This window comes from Gasterosteus aculeatus, chromosome 13 (assembly GCF_964276395.1).
Source record: "Gasterosteus aculeatus chromosome 13, fGasAcu3.hap1.1, whole genome shotgun sequence".
NCBI classification, from domain to species: domain Eukaryota; kingdom Metazoa; phylum Chordata; class Actinopteri; order Perciformes; family Gasterosteidae; genus Gasterosteus; species Gasterosteus aculeatus.
Window position 1 is genome coordinate 4,218,519 of NC_135701.1, and position 20,025 is coordinate 4,238,543.

Sequence of the window (20,025 nt, forward strand, 5' to 3'; positions counted from 1 at the left end):
CCTTTTGAATGCGTTAAATAGATTGGCGCCTACGCCGGTTGCCTGGCAACCTGGCGCTGAAGACAACAACTTGCTGCGCTGGTCCAAGAAATAGAAAAATCCCCAATAAAATCCCGAAAAATAAACAAGTGGAGTGGAAGTCTGTGAGGACACAGAGGCAGGCTGGCTGTTCAGTCTTTATGCCGAGCTCGGCTACGCAGCTTCAATGGGACGATATCTCAGTGACCAGTCGCCTCAGCAAACCAATAAGCATATTTCCCAGCGTGTCAAATTATTCTTTTAAATCAAACGCTGTGAAAACGTTCTCTTTCAAGAACAAGCAATCTAAACAAAGCTCTACCTCGCCATTGCCAGAAGCGAACTATGTGTTAGCAAAGCCTGGACATGAGTTACAGCTGCTATAACGTGGTGGCTGTTTCACTTTTATCACTCCAATTATAGTTAAAAACGTGACGCCTGCAGAAGTGGCTGTTAGGCTTTAGAGGAAAAGGAGGGGCGAAACGTACACTCAACATCGAGCAGCGAGGGTTTATGAAGAGCCCCCCCTGCCCCCCCGCTCCACAGCAGGAGATATTTTACTAGCGGTGTTTAAATGACCAGCTTGTTAAACATCAAGCGGCAGGCGCTCGGTGCTTCAGGATCCGCTGCAATGCTTCGTCTCTGGCTGTTTTCACCCTCTTTGGAGCTTTATTTGACCCGCGGCTGTGAGGACGGCCTTGTTTGGAGACACAATAATCAGGTTTGACCGTGGGTGTTGAAACACTGGATCCCCACCTGTGAGCGGTGGTCAGGACTCGAGTGGTCCCGGGTTCCTCAGCATCTGTCGTAGTGTCAGAGAGAGAATAAAAGAAATGGGGGAAAAAGAGGCCGAGGGAAGAGAGGTTGGATAGATGAGGCGTCCCAGCCGAAGTATTGAGGATCTTAACACCTTGAGTGACAGCTTAAGGACCCCAAATGGAAAATCACTCATGCGTGGATTAGTGTGTTTAATCAGATCCAAGTCCTCTTTTTTTTAATCTTATTGTGACATGCAACGTGACTCATTGGCTCGCAGGTCATGGGAGCACATGAAAACTACGATCCCCTGAGATTAATGCTGCGGTCATGGAAAGTCCGACACATTAGCCGCGATCCCTGATGGCGCTGACGCAGACGCTGCATCGGGGGATGGGAAAAGTCAAGTAATGGCTTCAACGTCAATTCCATTTTAGGCTTTCGCTCAGTCTATTGCCTCCTTTACAGTTCATGTCTGCACAGACTTTGGATCTTGCCGCTGAATTGACTCAGCAGAATTTTCCAGTAATGGCAAAGAAATGTTTTTTTAAAGACCGATTTAGAGCTGCAATGTTTAATCATGTAATATGAATACTTTGTTGTGTCTTTAGTCTTGGATGGTTCATTTGTTGCGGCTTTGGACCAAAACAAGATACTTGAATGTCAGTCACAATTGGCCGAAGTGTCATCGTGACCAACGTTTCTTTTGTTATTTAAAGACATTTAATAGGTCAAACAACTAATAGAGTAACTTACAGATTAATCAAAAATAAAAATAGTTCCAACCTTCAAGACAGTATGATGAAATATTTACATACCGCTGTATTTTATTCAACTTTTTTTGATGGATATTATGCAACATTGAGGTCATGAGCTTTATGACAGCATAACAAATAGTAGTACAACATTTCTGTATTATATTATAGAAAATACCAAACCCCAGTCTCTACAGATGCCAAGTCCAACAACAACAAGAAAGAAGTCTCAACTATGTTATTTCAATTAACAAAAGAAAGGAGCATTACAAACAATCCAAAGATAATTTCTGCAGAAAAACAAATCTCATTACACCATGAAAGATTCACATTTACTTACACTGACTCAGTGTCATCAGTCGAGACGGGAGTGAAGACAGAGTATTTTCGAGGTTGCTGCAAATCAAAGTATAAGTCACTCAGCCGGGGTGGACGCGGTGAGCGCGAGACGTTGGGAACCTGAAGATCATTTGTCTCTGATCTGTGACGATGAAGTTCAAGGTTCCTTACAGGAGATCAATGCTGAATATAATAAAACGGGATTTAAAAATGAAGTCCAAGAGGAAACCCCTTGCAGCACAACACAATGATGAAAAAGAGGGAAAAAAGTCAGAGATTCATTGACCTCCAACAAAGCACCATACATACGCTACATTACTAAGAAGTTCCCATGCAAGATTTCCCACGACAACAATAGATCGACATACTGCAGATAAGAAAACTGGCAACTGCAAGCCATTCCAGAAACAGACCAATCTCCCCAAAGACCTCTTATCTCTGCTGTAACTCAAACAACACACCGGACTTAGGAACATTATCAAACCCACCTGCAGATGTCCAATCCGAGGCCTGTTGGACTGTCAGCCGATGGGCAGAGCTTGTGTTGGTTTGCAGCTCATTTGGGGTCCTGGTTATGCTGAACATTCAGGGCCGGTCTGATCTGATGCGGTATCACTGTTTTCCATTGATCAAGCCAGAGTGGCTCCAGGTTGTCTTTGATTAAAGGAAATACTTTTCAATGGATAAAGGATAAAGGGTGCTGTGTCATTCGCAATGGGCCAATATCCTGTCTTTGGATACCGGATGTGCTGCTGGGAAATCAAGAAGAGTTTGGTTGTAACGTTAGTATATCCGCATTCCCGTGTACATGGGAAATGTACCAGGGGATTGTGCAAAAATACCCTTTTTTGTTGCGTTTTGATAGAACATTCATGCAAACCAACTGTTGTAGGCTGATCGGATGATTTAAGCATCATGGAAGGAGAGCAAAAATTTGGTCTGGTAGCAAAACAAGCTGAACAAATTTCCCCGTACTGTGATTATTTTCCATTAAGCCAAAGCCTGCTTTCTATACCAGAGACAAGGGTTTAAAGCAAATTCATGCAGCACTGAGACAGCTCCGAAATGAATGATTCACTGGGGAGTGGTTGGAGCCTAGAACATATTTCATGAGCCAGAAGAATGAGCGTTGAGGTTTCTGGTTTGGGGTCATCTGAAGAGTCAGGATCAGACATCCCTCAAGAGTCCCACACAGGAAGTCATCGCTAAGAGTGCAATTAGACAGAAAGCCCCCCGTTTCTGCCCAGAGAGTCTTCCTGATAGCACAAAGCCTTTTAACTGTGGTCAAATTGATAGCCGGTTTATTCCCTTTGGCCGGAGAGAAGCCATCCAGTGGCAAATAAGAGCCAATTGTCTATTGATCTACCAGATAGGATGAGATTACTTCTTTAACATGTAAACAAAACTATCCCACAGATTAAGGCTGGCTGTTGAGCCCAGTCTTATGCTAAACTAAACTATGCAGCTTCAACGCGAAGGTATCTTATATATTGGTATCAAAGCAAATACGTGCAATGAATGCCATCTTTAGTTTTTATACTTTAGTTCGTGCTCAATATTCACATCCATATTGTTGAAGCTGCTAACCGTTGTGCTGAACTAGATAACACGTTTGAAACATAGCAGGTCTCTGCGTGTTGATGTCTCCTACCGTGATGACTTTTAGGTGACCGTTTACTCACTAAGCTGAACGATGTGTGTTTACGCGTTGAGGGCTTTGCCGTTAGCACCAGGCGGGCTCCTGCTCCAGCTGCTTGTTTATGTTCATACTGGAGACCAACCACCTTCAAACTGACATCAATTCTGGCGAGAGAGACACAACCGCCATGTGTGAGTGTTCTCTTACTGTAAATATTTCCTTAGCTGTCAGCTGCCCTCCCTGCCAGCGCTCACATTTTAGAAAGGTGTGGGAGAGAGTCCAACAGTGCAGGTTGACGCAGCACAGTACACGAGGGGGCTGCTGGAGATTACTCCCCCGCCCAGAGTGCCCGACCAATGCTCTATCGTGTGATTCAATGAATACAACCAACAGTTGGCTAACTCTCAGTCTAGACACCAATGGGCTGCAAGGCGTCGTAAAACACACATTATTTTAACTGAAACATTCTTGCCAAAACAAAATATAAAATTACATACACAAAGGGGCACAGTTACTTACTGACGCACCAGCACACAATCATATCATCCTCAGAAAGTGGTAATATTTCATACCAAAAAAACGCTTTGGCGACACTGGGAAGGCCGGCTTGACATTTTATATGAAGTAATTAGTCAATTAATCAATTGGTTGTTTTATGTTTATTTAAAGGCCACACTAGGTCCCCAAGGTATATATATATATATATATATATATATATATATATATATATATATATATATATATATATATATATATACCAATGGTCCAAATAAATTAATACATATTTGATTTTTAATGTTGGTAGATATTATATAACAACAAATGATTATTTAGGGCAATAACTCCCTGGACACTTATCTTTAAAGTGTTCTCAATGCTTGCAAAATACTGCCAGCATTCATTTGCAGAAGTTTGGTCACCACGTGAGTTTATGATCGGAAGACTATGACAACACTTGATTATTCTGCAGACTTGATGGGGAGGAAAAACTCCAAAGAATTTTATTTCCCAAAAGCAAACACAGGCGTTATTAATCACAGGGCGCGCTCACTTTTCTTTCCTTTGCACTATTTATTCTCCCCTCACAGCGTGATGATTCCAATGCAGAGAATAAGGAGTGACCCTAACATGTGAGTTAGGTTAAGAAATGGAATTTTTTTTTCGCAATAAATAATTAGTTGCTGAGGCTGCTGAAAGGGAAAATATGATGTTGCCTCATTGGAATGTCTCCGGCATGTCCTGCCAAATCTGAGCTGGAAACACTTAGTAGGGAACCTGTGTGTACAAGGAACCGCTAATAATTTGCTTATAGGGGAACCCACATCTGGTCGGACGGCTGAGCAGAGGTTAAGAGCGTCGAAACTGGGACACCGCTGCCTGCCAGTTGCCGGCTGAGAATAGCGTTAAAGAAAAATCTTAAATACAGGAAATGGGCTTGTTATTATAATAAAACCATTTGCCTTGGCTTGCAAACAGGCTAAAATTGCTCCGTGTTTACTATTATCGAATGGGGCCGAAAGTTTACATACAGATGAATCACAAATCCTTGGCTGTGCAACTGTAGTCGTCAAACTGTTTGTTTTTAGTAGAAGAGGCCAAAAAGCAGAGCAAATACAAGGAACAAGTGCGAGAGAAGGCAAGTTTGTTTACACGGCTCTCCGCTTGGTTGGAGGGCCTTTGGCGATAACTCGGAGAGTTCCGCCCTCGGAGCTACCGAACGAGAAACGGAAGCAGAAGCAAACACAGAAGTGAAATGTTTACGAGTTACAACAAACTAAACCAAAAAGAAATTATCAAACAAAATGAAGAGAGATTTTTCTTAAGCTTGTGGAGCTCTCTAGGTTGCAGTTTTTGCGCTATTTTGCTGGTGAAGACGATAAGAAAATCAGGTGAGGGGTCATTTGCCGGCAAGGTGTCCGCGTCTTGGCACCATCGACCGGAGTGTCTCACCTGTGCCCTGCAAAGATTGTCAAACTCTACCAACGGGGCATCGCTTCCACGCGCATCGCTGTCAGCTCATTTAAAGAGTCTCTTCACTCCCACACCCCCACCAGGTCTGCGCCAAACTCCACCCACTGCATCATTTTTAAAGAATACTTGCTAGAAAAAAGTGGGAAAGAGGTTGGAGGACGAAACGGCGGGACGCTCGTTGCAGCCTCGAGGAGCTCGACGGCTACGTGAGCTTGGAAAGGAGCGATGGGCCCCTGAAATCGGGTTAATCTACACACTTGTCACAGAGCAGGAAAAGCGCATTGCTTTCTCAACGTAACATGTCATTAAGCTTGATTTATAATACACAGAAATACAATGAAAACCTTGCACGCTGTGGGGAGAGACCAAGTGAGAGGTTTCATCAGTCATTTCATTTAGTTTGAAGTCTCAAAAACACATGTAAGTGTGCAGTTAGTTAAGAGATAACTCACTAGGGGACCAGGAACAAGCCTCAAACCAGTGCCGTGTTTCTTGGTAGCACTGCATTGATGGAAACACTGTTGGTTCCCGCGTCAGGGTGTTTTTTTTCCATTAGAAACGGGGTGAACTACATCCACATGAATTGCCGCATATTTGAGGTTATTACAAGGAGGCCTTCGCTGGCGCGCTGATCCCCAGTTCTGTGTATGATGAAGTTTTCGGACCCCGGGGCGGCGCGGCACCCTTGTTACTGCAGCAGAGAGCGGCTGGGAGCACTTTAAACCAAAGCTGGGATATTAAGTTTTTCCCAAAACAAAGCAGCGGCCTTTTCACTTTACTGCAAGAAGTTTGTTTCACCTGGTTTGTTTTTTGTTTTACCTTAAAAATATTTTTATGAAAGTTCCTTCTTTTTTAACAGTATGGATTTAAGTAAGACTTTCTTGCTTTTGAAATGTTTCCGCCTCTAAATGCCACTGCACAGAATTACGATATCTTTAAAGCAGCTATAATCATTAATGATTAGAATTGGTATAACCAACATCGGGTCACATATCTACTTAAATGTGACAGCTTGTAAAGTGACCAACAGATAATTACAACCCAGCTCTGCAATTCGTTGACCCTTTACAACGTTTTTTTAAGCCGTTAGCTCATTCTTTTCTTTTTTTCTGGCCCACAAGTTCAACGGTTTCATTTACTCTCATACGTCTTTGTGTTTTTTGGCCATTCTGTTAACATGACATCTGTCCTTCCTGGAAGAGGGATCCCTCCTCTGTTGCTCTCCCTGAGGTGCCTTTTTGGGGGGAAAGGTTTTTCCCTCTGATGTGAAGTTCCTCGTCGATGTTTCTGTCTTAGAAACACTGTCTGGTTTGGTTTTAGTTATTGTAACATTTTAATGGCTTAAAAATGTCTGATTTTGATTTTGGTTGTGCTGATCCTCTTGTGTCACTTTTCATTGAAAAAACGCTTCAATAAAAGATGTCTACGGACAAAATGCCAAACTCAAGGGTTCAAAACAGTGGTCCGCAAACCAATGGGTGACATCCCGTTGACGGCCACTATTTATGTTTATATATATATACATTTCAAAGGGGTGATAACCAATCTGAAGTTGTTTGCATGAGATGAGAACTACAAAAGACGTAAACTTCTGGAGGAACACGACAAAGAAAGAACATAAAAGAAAAAGAGGGTATTGTATGCATCTTTTTATGTTTCTATCAATTACACCAGCAGCACACTTTGTAGACAACTCCAGAGGGATATAATTAATGTCTGGGGCCAACAAAAAGCAGATGTAAATGTGTTCATAAAGAGGCCGACGTGCACAATGTTGCACTGTGAAACTATGTGCTGCAGGCACTGCTACGTGCTTATTTCTTTTAACGAGGAGCTCGAGCCTCATGTTACTTTCATATATAAAGCACAGAAACACAAACAGGAGAAAACTAGTCCAGCAATGAAGAAAGGTGATATTAACTGCTTCTTTGGGGACATTACAGGTATTGTGCAAAAAAGACCTAATTTGCAACACAATTTTGCTGCTTTTGGAGCTTTCCACGACCTGCTGGTAGTGACACAAATCATGTCCTTCCGTCTCTCTGTTCGTTGGTCACTCCGACGAACACGACGACTCACTCGTTAATGCTGCAGGTCTCTTTGAGGTTCACAATTATTAAAATAAATGAAATAAAAGCTCATTCTGTGAAGTCATTTCAAGCGGGGAGATGGTTTTCATCATTGTGGATCACATTTGTGTTAATGAAACTTAAGGCGAGTGAGTTTTTTTACATTAGATTTTTTTTTTGTCGCTGCATTCTGCATAAAAGGTTCTATAAAAGCTTTGTTGAATTAATTCAACCTTTAGGACAACAAGGTGTGCCATGGTGGAACACGCAGCCGTCTGTGTGAGACTAACCAATAGGCTTTTGTCTGCAGGCCTATCTCCACCATCTGACTGAACCTAAAGCAGGGGGTTGCACCCAAAATCTACAGACTCTTGTCGGAGCTGATTTCCCCTTCAAACCTCCTCCTCGCAATGAATGCCAGATGTTTTGCAGGCAAAAGTGAATTGGAAGGGGAGGAAGGGTGCAGGCAGTTGGTGGATACTTTTCTTTTTGCGGTACGTTTAATGTATGTCACCTGCATTACAGCATAACAGGCCCCTTACACATTGGCTGCACTCCAAGGTCATTGAAAAAGTTGCGTGACTCACAAAATCAGCTAAATAACTCACTGAAAAGCAAGTTCACACATCGGTTCAAGTAATAGCCGGGACGGAAATCATTCCAAGTCAAGTGAAGTCCTGATCTGCGGAATCTTTACAATTCCGCGAAGCCTCAGACTCAGACAGTAGGTCGGGCAAACAAGCAGCGGCTGTGTGTGGTCCGCCTCACTGGAGTCACTGGGAGGAATATTCTCTTCTATGGGTTTTAATAAATATCAAATCCGTCTTGCCGGAAGGCGGGATGAAGAGAAGCCCCCGACCTAGCGTTTCCCTTTGGCTCGCAATAAAGCGTTGGCCACCATGCAGGCTTCTCAGAAGAGAAAAATGTATGAAAGGCAATTATTAGCCGTGCAGTTTATAGAATTCCACAAGTCTAAAAGTAGAGGCGAGATGTTTTTGACTCCTGCAAACTTGTACGCAAAACTCCTCAGCATGTTCTGGCTCTCATATACCTGTGGTGGTATTTTTTCTTTCCAATATGATCGAGGCCGACTGGAGAACTCCCCCGGCCCCCGTCACCAGATCCATTAAGGCGCCCCTCAAACTGCTGCGAGCGCCGCCGTCATCCTAACCGGTCCCAACATCCAGCTGCGGATCTTTGGGTTTTCTCAGCGACCGCTCGCCTGACCCACTCAGCCGAAGACTGCCGACTCATTGTTGGCTTTCGCGGCACACGTCGGCTACCGCGCAGATGCTGAAATGTCTAAATATTGACTTTGTCAAACCTGTAATCAAATTCCTACATCTGACAGAATAGAAATAAACAGCGAGGGTTTGCGGGGGGAGCGGGGGGGGGGAGGGGGGGTCGCCTGGGGCCCTCGGCTCAGCAAATGTGGTAATGAGAACTTGCCTGCGACGGCAAGGGGTAGCAATACGAAAATAGGAGGCATAATGGGGTGTGTAATTACTTCTATGACAGTACAGCTCTAAAATTGGGCTTTGGAGAATTTTTGGAACTACTGATTTTGTATTTGACAAAAGCTATTGTGGCCTGTTTAAGAGATAACCTTTCCCCACATCTGTTTATCAGATCAATGTTCATCCAAGCATCTGTTTATCTGGCAGAGTCACGGCTGCTGGCTCCTCTTCTACGTGGAGAGAAAACGTTTAACCATGCGTTTCACTGAGCCCTAGAAAGGAAATCTCCAAATATAAAAACCTTCACGTGGCTGGAATCTGGAGATTAGACAATGGCCGTACATCAAGCACATCTGGGAGGCAATAAATCTGTCTACGGGCTCATCCCTGTTCGCTTTGCAAAGAGGAGGGACCCGCTTTTTAGGGGATTTTCTGACGCAGTTATCGTATTGTTCAACCATGAAAAGCCCTGTTTGCTTTGGAATCAAATAGTCCATGAATTTCATTGTTTACGATACATTTGTCCCACAGAAGACAAGCAGCCACGTGGCTCCACGTAAACTATCATGTGGAAGCAGCTTCTGTGTGAAAAGTTTGATCGGTTAGAAATCGTGTGAGATTGATTTTGGCCGGTCAGCTGAAATTTCTAACGGCATCCAATCGATCGGCACATGTGGAACTATTATGATAGTGTGTCTTTTTACGTTTTTTAAAGTAGAGTAATAAATGCTACAATTAAAATGATATATTATTATGTATTATTATGCTGGTGAGGATTTCTTTGATCAAGCTGTATTCACGTCTGCTGTACATTTTAGCTGCATTTATAATAGTTTTTTCTCTCCTTGGCTCCCTGGCTCACTTTCACAGACATACACATACTGACCTGTGACTGACCGCTGCTCTGATTTCAGGTCACCAATTCTTGTGCAAAATTGGCAAATTGCATGCGTATAACCTATATGCGTATATTTATATATTGTGCTGTGTATGGAAATTATTCTGTCTTATACACCACAAACCATCTGTTATTCATTCCTTCATTTCTGTTTTGTTTTAAAAGGATTTAACACAGTCGAATTGAATCTTCAGAATGTCTTATCACTTGCCAATGGACTGAACTAATGAGGGACGTGAAAGCTTTCTGCCGACCTTATGTTTTGAGCACTAGTAGCCTTTAACCACATACTTTTCTAAATATATAGATTCATATGTATGTGTTTCTGGAGTAATCAAGCAGAAGAACTGTAAGAGGATACATTGACTTTAGAGTCAACTTGATGCTCATTTTCCCCCAAAAAGGAGAAATAAAATGCTTTAGTTGACCCTGCCAAACTGCGTCAGACTGTTTCCAACCCACGTTGGCCATATGGATTTTACACATACAAGTTCAATCCCTTTTTCCACTTCCTCAAAAGTACTGGAACGTACCAGGAGCAGACTCAAGCAAGAACTCTGTTTACCTTCACAGAAGACGTTGTTAGTGTCTGGATATGGATCGATGAACTGAAGCTATTAATGGCCTTTAAGGTAAAGTCAGGAAAAGAACCTTGAATCCAAGCACCCCGTTAAGGGCGGGCATTGACATGCATGGACAGCTACGGGTGTGAACGCAACGAGATGCATTGAGTTCTTGAGCACACAAAACATTTTTCAAAATGGTCACAGTAACAGAAAAGTCATGTGAAAATAGATTTTTCACCACTTTTTCCAGGCACAACAAATGGCACCCAGGCCAGATGGCTGCCACGTTATTCCATTTTTGTGTGGGAATGTGTTTTGTCGTTTCCTCTCCATTGTTGAGATCTAAATGACATCTCCAAATGGTGCCTTTTATTTCAGTAAGAGGCTGTAATTGTCGGATGCCTGGATGAACTGTCAGCTTCTTACGCGACCATCTGGACCTTTCACCATTTGGCCCATTAGTTCGCCCGACCCCCCTCAAGTCCTGCACATTTTTGGCCTCCCTACAAAGAAGAGGAGATAGCGGCCAGATGACGCCAAAGGTAATCACGAGAACTCCAACCAACCTCTGCCAATGGTGCGCGGCCCTGACTGATAAATTGGAGGTCAAGGAGATTATTTTTTATTCCCGGGCCGGTTTAATTGCTGCTGATTGCCAGGCAGATTGGTGGATTGTTGGCTAATCGGGATGGCAACTTAAGAACTTGAATGAGCAACTGCTCCCTCCAAGTTAACTGGGGAATTGTGAAGGACATCACTGAAGGCTGAGGTGTAAAATGTATGTATGCTATATGATTCTGTCATACATGAAGGTATGAACTTCAAAATAAAAAAATGAAACCTGGACTTGTGATGATATATATGATATGAAAGCAAATATTTCAGAAGAAATTATCAACACCACAAAACACCATGTAGTCCAACATTGAGCATCCTTTTGGCTCCACATTTCTTGCATCCTGGAGGCTTTAACTTTGAGACTTTAACTTAACTTTTTCTGACGTGGACACCTTACCTCAGGTCAAAGGGATCTCTCTTACTAAGAGGGATGTTGGAGGGGAGACAGAGCCATGACCCTGAAATCACATTTCATCAGATTTGAGCTTCAAACAATATTGTTTTTTTATAGCTGCACTCCAGCTTTATTCAACACTTGTGGGGAATTCCTTTACACTTCAATTTCACATTGTAGCCAGACAATGAATTCCATAAAACATTAAGCTGAAATTTGTCTCGGTTGGACTGAAATCCGGCCTTATTTCCATTTTGGGAACGGCTGTAAGAGATACAATCAGGTCGGGGACTGGGGAAAGCAAACTGTTGTTTATTCTTAAGTTTTCTCCAGGGCACTGAGAAAAAATGCCAACAAGGTTTCCATTGTGAAAGGACAGACGGCCTTTGTGTGCCCTGCCACTGAATGCTGTGTTTCCATAGCCCTGTGCTCTCCACCCTTTAAATCATATAATATTCCTGAATTACAATGACATGTGCAGGATAGGGTTTCTCCTGTCTCAGACATTTCTGTCAGAGCGTCTTAAAGTTTTGTCTTGGCCAGGAAATCTGAGCCCTGCTCCACAGGCAGCTCAGCACAGCGACTCAGTAATTTATTGGTTAAAAGGGGTCTGGTGTAAAGGCCGTAAAAAGTTGTAGTCCAATGGAGGAGGAGAAGTTGATTTTGGTGGCGACGGTATCCAACATGGATTTGATCAGTCAACATTATTAACAAGGCTGTTGGTGCGTTCCATTACCCAGAATACCATTCAGTATGTCCCCAAAGACATTTCGTTTTTTTAATTGCTAACAAGCATTGTTCAATACTGAAAGAACATTTTCAAAACTCGTCACACAGTCTGCATTAACAAGTCACATTTTGGCCAAACAGTTAATCTAACGTCCAAAACTCACTTGGACCAACAGAACATTTCATACATGTCTCAGAATTAGCTCGTTCCACCATCACCGGCAACAGATTCTCATTCAGAAAACATGCCAGTCACTCATAACACACAGACCTAAAAAACACTAGCAACATAAATGATGAACTTTCATTGAAAGTTGAATGAATTTTCACATAAACATTATTTCATTATAGAATAACAGATTTTTAATTTATTGAATGTACTAAAGCAAACGTATGTAACAAGAACGAATCAGAAATAATTTGTTTTCCTGCCCATCTGAAAAGATTCGGCCTCTCCCTCCCCTCTGAGGCAACCTTTGGATACTAAAACAAAACAATTACTGTTTTCTAATAGGTTTCAAAATTTAGAAAATTCAGTTGTTTTGCCAGAGAATTTATTCTATTGACGCAACTGTTGAGTGGTGCAGATTTGGCTGCACCTTTAGACCGGGCGCTCTCAAAGTGTGTTCACACGTTTAAAACCATGTTCACACGTTTATTTCATCAGATATTACCGCTCCTGGTCCTCCACACGCTCTCCCTCATATCACTCCTCTTTCCCCACCGACCTGCTTTCTGTGATCAACATTTCCAAACAAAATCAGTTCTAAGATATCGCCTTTTATTGAAACATGGTATTGAGAGTAATGCAGGACACCCGGATTGGCTTTGAGCTGAAAATGCAATCAGCTTGGATTGATAATTCTTTAAACTTCTATATTTCAAAATAATTGCTACAGAAAAGTTTGAAATTTGTCATCATTCTGATTTGAATGTGCTTTTATCAGTTTTTAAAGCAGTGTGTTAACATATAAAAAATATCCTGCAAATATATAGTTTTTTGTAGTTTGTGGAGTAAGAATGACAAAAGTGTTTGTGGATTTTGAAAAATGTGGCGATTGAACTCATTTTGTCTGAAAGCAATGAAAAATGATTCACAGTTCCGTATACACTTGTGTGTCTCTCTGAATTTGTGAAGAGTTTTGAAAATGCGGTTTCAGTTATTGAACAATGCCTGTTAGCAATTGAAAAAACCTGTAGTACGTCCCAAAAATACCAAGATGTCCTACTGGATTAGGTCATATTTTGTTGAAGGAAAGCGTACCGTCGCAGTAATTTTGACCCACAATCCTCTGCGCTGCAGATGTAAAATCAAGATATGTTTAGATGAAGTGCTATTTACGTCCCCTGACTAAATTATGCCTTTGGAGTTGGAGCTAGATGCACCGGAATGCCAGCTAATTTTCAGTATTTACAACGGAAGATGACATCCGGAGCATCCTGATTCGCGGCGTTTGATCAGAACTTACAAATCCTACCGCTCACGTCTAGCAAATAAAATTTTCAAACAGTTCAGTTGGTGTGCTTGGTCCTTGCTAGCGAATATCTGTTAAACGCATGAGCACGTGTGAGACGGTTTGATCAGTGCTTTACCATCTGATATAGTGTCCATTGAACTTCCCTCTTATTGCTGCTTTATCACTTTATGCACTGAAAAGGGCTCCTACAAGAAAGCAACACAGCCTTCATCTGTTCACATTCCAGCCTATTTAGCTTTTTAAGGTTGTCAGATGTTCGTTCTGAGCCAATTAGACGGTTGGGTTGTCATATTACGCTGTGTACGGGATGGTCAATAGCCGGCTCTGAGAAACCAGAACTCTGAACCACAAACCCACCATTCACTTGCAGCACATGGCAGGTTAAGGGTTAAATGAAAAATGCTTCTAGACTTATTTTAGCGCTTTGTAGGCTTCAGCTCAAAATTCAGGGTGTTCGGAGTTTAACAAAAGCTTTTCATAGAAATGAATAATGTTGTGGCGCTGTGATTATTTGATATTGTCTTACACAAAATACTTTTATGAGCAGATCTTGATGAAAAACTAACCAACAGTGTAAAGTATTCAGAAAACAATTTGATCATCTTTGAGGCCTTTAGACAGCTGGAGCGTGACAGATATGCAGCATGTCACGAAAACTAAAACCATTCAGCAGCCCAACAACCAAGATCCTAGTGCAGTGTCGGCGATAATCAATTGTCTAGCCTGAGCCATTCTAACTTATTTGATTGACTTTCTTTTTTGCAAAATGCTCTGTCAACCCGAGCAAAATCGTCTATAGGCCCTGGGCTTTTATTGTGGAAGGTAAAAACAGCGAGGATCTGTTTCTCAGTTTTGTTAGTGTCTAAAAGGATTGCTTCTTGGTTAGGACAGAGTGGAACACTATGGCGTACGTGTTGGATGTATCCATTCCCACAATGTCATTGGTTGATGCTTCTGTTCGCCAGGAGAAAATTCTACGTTCACGCAGCATTTTCTTTATGAAGTATATCGGCCGAAATGATGAGGCAATTGTTACTTTTTTGTTTGGGTTACTGTGATGGTTTTCTTAGCTCACCATTATTTATCGCTCTCTGAAATCTTTTGGGTAATTAATATATTTTAAAGACGTGACTCAGGTCCTGGAAATCAATCAATAATAAACATATGATTTGTGAGTGATGTCATTCAGCACATTTCTAACCTATTGTGCATCTGTATGTGTTGATCACATCGCCCCAGCCTAGGCCGTATATCTAAAGCTTTTTCTTCTGTGTCCATCGGCTTTGGGAATGCACCTGAAAGACGTGTCCCCTTTTGCTTTCCCTCCACGGCCTTTTCCCCGAGGCTTGAGGTCAAACCGGCACACAGAAAAAGCCCAGGGAGCCTCTCGGAGATATCTGGAGAATGCTGAAACATAGCCAACAAATGAAGACGCAGCTGTGCTTGTCTGAGAGCGCCCCGGTCTCTCGGGAACGTGGAGTTATGAGGCCGCTCACACACACACACACACACACACACACACACACACACACACACACGACTCTGTTTGCTTAGTCTCTGACACGGAAAAGACAAACCAACACAAGAGATGGGAGGAGTGAGACAAAGAAGGTGAGGGGGGTGCAAGACCAATGGTAAAATAGAGAGGTCAAAGTTCGCACACAGCCAGGTGAAGAGAGGGGTCGGAGTCACGCTGCTCTTAATGGGGTAACAGTCAGATAACTAAAGAGATAAATGCTAATAAATACAAACTTCGGAGGCTTTTATTTCATTCTAACGTCTGGGGTTTTTTTTTTCTCTCTTTTCTCCGTATTTCACAGACGTATTGGTTTCTTAAAAGAATGCAGACTGTCCTATTCCAAAAAATCAACAACATCAAGCATTTTGAAAAGGGAAAGTGCCAAATTCTTGCACGGCTCGATAAACCCAAAGGGATTCATTTTTATTCTGGAACTGTATCTTTTGGCAAAGTTGTGATCTTCTGAGAAGCTTGTTTCCCACATTATTTTCTTGAGAAGATTCAGGATAAACTCTCCCCATAAAGATTATTTTTCTTATCTATAAGTCTGCGGCTCGTTATCGCAATTTATTGAGTAGTCCTTCTATAAAATGTCACCAACAAGTTATATTGCACGTTATCATTTTTGGCGTCTGTCTGAAGATGGTATGTTTCTTTTTTCCCAGAGTGTTTGAATAAACGGATGAACCAACTCACCGATTTTCCTACCGTAAAGGACATGAAAGGAAATGTTGGTTTGCTGGATACATCAAAATTTGAAAAATCGAAAACCCCACAAGCTTGAAAGGTTATCAGAAACATAAAAGATGAGGATTGTAAGCAAATGGAGCACAATCAGCTAATCACAATCAGCAAAACCACTGGTGTGGTCCTTTAAAAGCGACACACTGAATGATACACACACACACACACACACACACAGCTTCATCCAAACTGTCAGTCAATGCTCCTAGTTGGTGGCCCGCTGCTGTCAGTCTCAACACACACACACACACACACACACACACACACACGCACACAGTTGAAACAGCTGGCCGAGCCAAACCAGAATCAGTGGAGGCAACAAGTTCATTTGAAGACAGGTTTTTCTCTTTGAAGTGGCGTCACTCGGCCAGCAAGCAAACATTATTGTGAGCGGGGGAAGATTTACGACCTCTTGTCCCACAGCTGCTTTAACACTTTCTGCTGGTGGCTGCCCAGCAGGGAGCCTGATAAAGACTTGCATGAAACTGCCAAGGAAAACACCCCAACGTGCACTAGATGTGCAGAAACTGTACAAAGTAAAACTATTAGAATTTGATTTTCCATTTAAAGCGTAGCTTAGGTTTGAATATGAATGCAGGATTTGATTTGTTCATCTTGTTTTAAATCCTGGTCTCATCAGGTGGTGAAGCTTTAGATCACAGCCCGGGTCAACATCCAGTGAGGTGGCGCCTCTTAATGGCCATGGGCAGGTACTAGAAATGTGAAAAATCAGCCTTGAGCCGGCAGGGCCACAGGACATTTTGACCAATCATCTACACTTTGCAGCCCTCTACAAAACTGTAGAGGGCTGCGTCCAACAATGTGTACTCTCCTTTAATTTGTTGATTGTTTTGTTGATTAATTTATCAATTGTTTGGTCTAAAGATTTTTTTTTTAAATTGCAGCCACAATTTGCAGGCCACAGGGTGTCCTGCAATGACTCAGGGCAATCATTGATTTACTTGACAACTATCAGCTGCAGCCCTTTAATCGATCATCAAAAGCGTTGATTTAGTTGTGTAGCAAATTGATTAATCGCCTTGTCTTTGCAGTTCTATTGTTTGCACGTACTGCATGCATCACGACCATATGATGCACGTTAATATCTATGGTCACAAAAACACTGCTCATCTCAGACTATGCATATCTGACAGCAAAACAGAATCTGGTCCTATCACACATCCACAGATTTAATATGTAATGGTAGACAGCCGGCGGATTAAAGCTCGCTGACCCTTCTCCCTCCCTGTCTTCCACCCCCCAAAGAAACTCTCCCTGCAGTCAGTGTAAGTCCTTACAACAACTCAGCTGCACTTAAAGAAAATTGTTTATGTTCGCCCTCAGGCTACCAGGTTAAAACTTTTGCATTTGTCTCCCATGGCTCTGACGTCTGTCTCGGCCCCCACGATGGTGGTGTGATATTCCTGCTGTGAACGAAACAAAGCACATTATAAACGTATTGCCTCGTGATTAAGGCTTATTTCTTTCTGTTCCCTATGGAATCTAGTCTTCCAGTCCATGGCCGACTTTTACAGACGTAAAATTGTGCAAGTAAGTCTTCAGTTATGAACTCATGAGGCAGATTGCAACATTGTGGACGTGAGGTCAGGAATCTACAGCCATAACAGGGTGTGTTTAAGGACACCTGCCAGGAGGGAAATGTATCTTTATCTCGGTCACTGTCTCTTGCTCGAACCTTATTTATTGTTATAGAGATCAGAAAGACAGATACTCTACATGAATTCCTGTTTTATATTTCGATGAGAGGACTTTTTTCCACCACAGCTTCCCTCCTAAAAAGTTCTCTTTTCAGCTGTTACCTTGTGTTACCTTGAAACAATGGGGTCCTCCCTCCCCTTTTCACTTACATTACTAATTGTTTGGCTGTAAACGCTTGGAAACACCAAAAAGAAACCTTGTGATGGCATGGATAACGGCATCAGTTTAAAAACCTAATTCATACATAACCTACAACTAAAGGCGTTCATAGAAAAGGATTTGGGTATTTACCTAGAATCACCACATGTGTGCCTCTGCCAACATCACCATATCCTTCTATCCTATTGTGTGGAATTATCCACACAATAGGATGTTGTGTCCAAGTAATGTGTTTATACGGTCACAGTGACCTTTGACCAACAAATCAGTTCAACCTTTAGTCCAAGTGGACATTTGTGCCAAATATGAAGAAATTAGGTTGAGAGGAATCAGATTCACAAGAAGCGACCAGGCAGTCGTGGAGTAACTGTGACCTTTGACCTTTAACCACTTAAATCAATCTATCCTCGAGTCGAGGTGAAACTTTGGGCTAAATTTTAAGATATTCCCTCCAGGTGCTCCTAAGACTTTGGATCCAACAGAATGACAAACCAAAAACTGAATCCCCTGGCCCACAGATGTCCCCCCGATTCTGGTAAGTATACGGTAAGAAATAAATATAACAAATGACGGAGTGAGAGTTGCTACCAAAATGACAGATATCTGGATCCAACAATGTTTATCCTTCACACTTAGTAAGTAGTATACTTAAATAGTAATATACAGGTATGTCTAGCTGCACCTGTTTAAATCCACTGCCACACGGCATACGCCCTCCTCTTGCCCATAGGTTACAGATTTCACAAAAGGTTGAACATGTTTAAGTTTACTATAAACAGATAGACTTTAATCATGTAGCACCTGATATACTACAACCACTGTTTAGTCTGTTTAGTCTATAAGACAATCTGAATATAGAGTAAACAGCTTCACAGATTCTAAGACGATGCCTTTAAACAATCTATAAGCCAAAGATATTTAGTTTACTATGTGTGGTCATTTTCCAGTAGTCTCTGACCTGTGATTTGAGCCCACCAGCAGACTGCTGTCAGCGTGTTGCAATTAGCAGTGCAGCTAGCCAACTAGCCAGCTGCTAAACAAATCTACCCACATAATGCACTGCTGTCACAGAGTAGGAAAATACATTGTTATTGTCATGATAAAAGACATCACTGTTGTGAAACCAATGTTGCATGAAAGCGTGGTGGAATTAGTAAACTGGCCAAAAAGCCAGCAAGTGGCTAGTTCCACCACGCTTTTCTTCATTTTAGTTTGGCCTATTTTTTCAGTCGGAAGGCGTGGCGGCATTTTCTCCATCATTTAAAGGTTTTGCCAATGTTAAAGCTTGCTAAATTTTAAAATTAGTTTATCAACTCAAATGTAGGGAATATTTTTGAGGAGTGACTCGAGCCCACTACTCTGATTTGGGTTTGCTTTGTTTAGATACAGCCCACCTGCCATCTATGACCAGCGGTTTGAGGCGTACGGCAAACAAACCTGCTGCCAACATTCACTGCCTGCCTGTCTCTCCACATTCAATAAGTACTTCGTACCCAAAGTCTACACGGATCTGACATCTTGTGAAAATTAGAGCTCAGATTTGAAAAACATGCATAACTTCTTTCACAGAAAACGCAAACAAACAAACCCAAAGAAAAACTGGGGTCTCCAAATTGCTACGTTAGTAACCATGAAATTACAAGGCAGCATTATGGTTTTATACAGCTATAAAAACATAATTATGCCCTGCGGCTTTATGAATACTGCGGTCTTCAAAAGGAGCTCCCTTAGTAAAGCTAAATACCTTTCTGTTAATTTGTTCCCCTTTTCCCTTTCTTTTGCTTTGACCGCTGTGGTGAGATAAACGTTTATAAATCACGGGGTAAGCGACTGAGATGTCTGCGAGCGCAGCAGAAAACCATGATGGATTCCGCAGATGTGTTTTCTTGAGCTCAGGGGTTTCATCGCAAATCCATTTAAGCTCTTATGTAATTTAGTTAAATATACAGAATCCTTTTTATCTTTTTATGTGTCCATTTTCTACCCACTAGCCTTGATGGAAAGTATGATGTTGGCGGGGGGTGGGGGGGGTTCCCATTGAAACTGACCTCTTATAAAACACTGCAGTGTGTGTGTGTGTGTGTGTGTGTGTGTGTACATAAGTGGGAGAATGAAGGTGTTGTTGAGTGACATACAAACCATCAGGCAAAAGGTTGCACACTCTACGTGCGGTAGTGCTGTAATGCGAGGATCCCCG